Raw genomic sequence first — 5,433 nt, 5'->3', positions numbered from 1 at the left:
TGTGCCTCGTTTTGAAAACGGGGACTCCCTTTTTTCCGGTAAGGCCAATTTCTGCCCCTAATAATTAGATCCGCCGATGAGATCGATATATCAGAGTTATTCCCCTTCGTTTCACTATGACGGTGATCATCTCGATATATTTTTGTAGGTAGAAAGTTCTCTGTTTCAGACTTGTTGTGTTTAAACAAATTAAAAAAAGTAATCTCTACTTCCAGTTAACATTGTTTGATTATTGTTTTTTATGTGAAGAGTAATGTATGATTTCCACCATTTTTCTGTGTTATTCATGTTATTTATGTATGTTTGTTGAATACCCTTCAAAAGTGTCAATATCCACGAGTCTGTTTGATTGGAAAAGTTATATATACTATTCAGTATATGTACATACAATTTGATGTGTGGCCTGTTGTGTGACCTGATCTTATAATTCTCAAGCTTTTCTCTCGACGATTTAGTCTCGACAGTTTTATCAAAGAATCTGGTATTGATGTGTAGCAGGCCGGGTTATAATTGTGAATAATGTACATAGTTGTATAGTCGCCTTCTATTGATTATGACTTCGTTCCAAACATGATAATGTGATTATACGATACTAAGCTGTATATAAGTTCCTACTGTGATATGATTGGACGTTGCTAACCTGTATAATGTTCCTACTGTGATATTATTGGACGTTGCTAACCTGTATATATGTTCCTACTGTGATATGATTGGACGTTGCTAACCTGTATAATGTTCCTACTGTGATATTATTGGACGTTGCTAACCTGTATAATGTTCCTACTGTGATATGATTGGACGTGGCTTACCTGTATATATGTTCCTACTGTGATATTATTGGTCGTTGCTAACCTGTATATATGTTCCTACTGTGATATTATTGGACGTTGCTAACCTGTATATCATAATGTTCCTACTGTGACATGATTGGTCGTTGCTAACCTGTATATATCATAATGTTCCTACTGTGATATTATTGGACGTTGCTAACCTGTATATATCATAATGTCCCTACTGTGACATGATTGGTCGTTGCTAACCTGTATATATGTTCCTACTGTGATATTATTGGACGTTGCTAACATGTATATATCATAATGTTCCTACTGTGATATGATTGGTCGTTGCTAAGCTGTATATATGTTCCTACTGTGATATGATTGGACGTGGCTTACCTGTATAATGTTCCTACTGTGATATGATTGGACGTTGCTAACCTGTATATATGATCCTACTGTGATATGATTGGACGTGGCTTACCTGCCAATCCACAGGTGTCTGATGCTTTGTTGGCCTTCTTAAAAATCTGACATGGGCCAACAGTTATTACAAATATGGCCGCGGAATGTTTGGAAACTCGGGGTTGAATTGTGCGATGACATGTGTATCTGTATAGTAAGGTATGTCGAAAAATGATCGATGTTTCTATATGTGTGTGTTTTCTATCCACACGACGGTATAGAATAAGCGAAAAAACATACCCAACCCACCCACCACTCCACTGGCTTCACTATGGCGGGAGTTCTGATGTACAGTCGACCCATGTATCAGATTTTCAAAAGGCCGATGATATCCTGTATGGTATGGTTATGTGACTATATGTTGCTAACCTGTATACATGTTTCTATTGCGATATGACTATATGTTGCTAACCTGTATGTTTCTATGACGATGTGACTATATGTTGCTAACCTGTATATATGTTTCTATGGTGATGTGATAATTAAGGTTGCTAGCCTGTATGTGTTTCTACGGTGATGTGTCTATTTTTCTATCATGTGTATATCTATGGGCGGCCGTTTTAGGATAAAATACAGACCCTACTTAAGTGCAAAAAAAGCCAAATGGCCATTATGTTCTTTTTACACTTAAGTGCAAAAGATTTGCACTTAAGTGTCAAAAAAATTATTTGCACTTAAGTGCAAAAAAATGAAACGGTTTCCAACAAGAAATTCACCTACCGAAGTAATTTTTTCGACTGGTCCAAAATGAAGTACAATGATTGGTCGACCAATGGGCGAAGTTCTATCAATTTCGTATCGACCAATCAAATCATGCATACTGTCGCAGTGTGCCCTAGCGATACGTAAACAATATGGCGGCTTCTATATAACCTCGTGTTAATCTTGTAACCGAGCGACTCGTCAGCTGAAAGGCCGTTATAGCGGACGTAAAACCCATAAATAAATAGATAAATAAATTATAACCGACAAATGTCGCCCGAGACACGAATTTCATGCAGGTGTCCTCAGTTGAAACAAATGCTCGGCAATTAATATAAAGATAGAATGTAAACAATTTTATCGAAATTAGCTGTAGTGATGAGGGAAGTAACCCGTACATATAGAAGTGAAACAATTATAAAAAAAAGAAGCTTTGTTGCTTTGAAATGGTACAATCGATCAATGTGAAATATAAACCATAATAGAAGGTTTTTTACAGTAGACCTTCTTTGACCACGTCTTCCAGTATATGTTTGGTAACAAGTTATAATTATGGTAATATTACATAGTACTGTCTTTACCACGCAAATATCTATGAATTTACTTACTTTTTGTGGAAATAAATGCAACTGCATTTGACTTGAATGCAAAGCTGAAAACCAGAGCTTGAAACTGTGCTGGTTCAATTATTATGTCACACCCCAAGTATTGATTAAAGAAATATTCCTATTTTGCAAAGAGTATCACATGTCATTGCGAATATCGACATTTCCGGAGTGTAGCATGATAAATGGGATTAACTGTAACATTTATGACCAAAATAATGTAAACAGTGAAGGAATAAGAACACTTCACATGCTTTTATGTATTAATTTAGACATATTTACAATTACAGGAAATTCTTAGTAAAAAATATAAAGTAAAAGCCTCCTCCCCCCTTCCAGGCCTGATATGTCAATGGATGATAATCTAGGGACAAATTTATAGTTTTTTGCACTTAAGTGTAAAAAAAAAAGTTTTTTGCACTTAAGTGTAAAAACAGTTTTTTGCACTTAAGTGTAAAACAGTTTTTTGCACTTAAGTGTAAAAAAAGTTTTTTGCACTTAAGTGTAAAAAAACAGTTTTTTGCACTTAAGTGTAAAAAAACAGTTTTTTGCACTTAAGTGTAAAAAAAACAGTTTTTTGCACTTAAGTGTAAAAACAGTTTTTTGCACTTAAGTGTAAAAAAAACAGTTTTTTGCACTTAAGTGTAAAAAAAAAGTTTTTTGCACTTAAGTGTAAAAAAAAAAAGTTTTTTGCACTTAAGTGTAAAAACAGTTTTTTGCACTTAAGCGTAAAAAAAAAAGTTTTTTGCACTTAAGTGTAAAAACAGTTTTTTGCACTTAAGTGTAAAAAAAAAAATTTTTGCACTTAAGTGTAAAAAAAAAAGTTTTTTGCACTTAAGTGTAAAAAAAAGTTTTTTGCTATGCTACTCCTCTTGAGAGATATTGTCATGGTTTCCTTAAGGAAAATAATGATAACAAATGTGTTTTAGAAAAGAAAATATCAAAATCTCTATTTGTTGAGTAATTCCCAAAATGCAAGTAAAACCCCTATGGCGTATATTTTCCTATGGCGTACATGTATTTAAGGGTCACCCGACATGCGCAGACAAGGGATAACATTTGTGTTGTTTAGTGCTAAAGAGTTCTAGTATTACTGGAACGATCCATTTTGAAGAGAGGGATACGAAGAATTTTTTTGTACTTATGTGCACAGGTACATAATGTAAAAGATTACTACATAATGGCAAAAGAGTTTTTTTTGCATTATGTGTTTTTTGCACTTAAGTGAAAAAGTTTTTGCCATTATGTAATTTTTTGCCATAATGTTAATTTTTTTGCACTTAAGTGCAAAAGATTTGCACTTAAGTGCAAAAGTTTTTGCACTTAAGTAGTGTCTGTATTTTATCCTAAAACGGCCGCCCATATATATCACTATAATGATGACTTAATTTAGGTACGATATACACTAGCTCCTATATATATATGTATGTGTTGCTATGGTGATGTGACTGCGTTAAGTGACCTGTATGCTATACGTTATGTTGTTGTGACTACATATTTATGCATGGGTGTGCGTTACTAACCTGCATGTCTTGCTATGATGACGTTGCAATTTAAATCCATATAGAGTCTACGAAATGTATTTTCTACCGGGAAGTGAATTCGTTTCGTTGCCATGTACATGCGGCTAAATGTATTTGACTACGTAAATATAAATATAACGTATAAATAATCACACCAATGTAACGTTAACGTGTCTGTTATGTTTAATTAAATCATTGCCACAAAATAACCATTATCATAGCTATATATATTGGCGATTAAAATAGCAGATAAACATGTTTTATTAATGTCCGAATTGTTTTGCAGCTTTTTCCCATGTTACAATATATTTATATACATAAAGATAAATCGGGTGTTGTTCATTTTTTTCAATTCCATTTATTATTTCTAATGAGGGACATACATAGATGTACATGTACAGTTTATGTACGTTTACTCGATCTCTGCTCATGGGGTGTATATTTTAGATTTTGATCGTTAACATTGTCTACACATTTTTCAATATTTTTAAGTGAAAAGATTGATTTATATTACATTTCTGTTATATACCTATTGCTTACTGACTAAGGGTAACGTTTTTTCTTCCTCTTTGTATTTGGATTAATTAGGCTAACCTTGCGAAGCTGACTAAGTGATCATTCGTTCCGGAACTGAAAACAGTGTGACATTTTTCTGTGTTCACATCAAAATGACCAATCAGCTTCAAGATTTATCACCTTATGTACGAGGACACGAAAAACCAATGAACCGTATCGACGCTTTTTCTTCTACTGTAGGTATCTAGGGAAAAGGTTGAGTGACGCGAACCGAGTACTGCCGTTCCGGTGACAAGTGACGTGTAAGGTCTGTGCAGCTGCAAGGCGTAAGGTGCAGTGGAATCCGGCTGACAGGTAAGTGGTACGTGCGTTGCACGTTGACCAATCAGCAGGTGGGACTATATGGCCAGATGACCACAGGTCAGGTAAACAAGATATGCACTATTATCAACATATGTAACATAAACGGAAGTGTGTCATTGCGAAATACGTTAGAATATATTTTTAATAGAGTCTAGTAAATGAAGCTGACAATATCCACACGAGGTAAAAATATTTAGTTACGAAAGTCAGCTGATCGGGGGAGCCACCACATGAACTGAAGATGATACATAATATGTGTAATATAGTCTGGCATGGGCACCTGTTCGGCTGCATTATATTAATTGTAGGTACAAAGTATTACCGGGATCCATTACATCAGTTCATTGTGTGTAGAGTCTAATAGGCCTGTGAGTTCGTCTCCTCGTCAAGAGAGATAGATATCATAGTAAATTAAGTGCTGCGATATCTTGGCCTGTTTTAAAATGTCTGGTTAACATGAAGTGGTTTTGTAGCATGTTGTTT

The 5,433-nt window shown here is 34.6% G+C and overlaps 1 protein-coding gene across 1 annotated transcript in view; it reads left to right on the top strand.

Moving 5' to 3' along the window:
- The first annotated feature begins 4,779 nt into the window (after positions 1 to 4,779).
- LOC117334939 (protein Aster-B-like) overlaps positions 4,780 to 5,433 on the top strand; it is a 74,970-nt gene continuing 74,316 nt past the window's right edge. Inside the window, exon 1 of the mRNA XM_033894798.1 lies at positions 4,780 to 4,941. The gene's annotated coding sequence lies outside the window, so the exon portion shown is untranslated. The remainder of the gene's footprint in view (positions 4,942 to 5,433) is intronic.

This window comes from Pecten maximus, chromosome 9 (assembly GCF_902652985.1).
Source record: "Pecten maximus chromosome 9, xPecMax1.1, whole genome shotgun sequence".
Classification (NCBI taxonomy): domain Eukaryota; kingdom Metazoa; phylum Mollusca; class Bivalvia; order Pectinida; family Pectinidae; genus Pecten; species Pecten maximus.
This window is presented reverse-complemented; position numbering and strand designations above follow the sequence as displayed.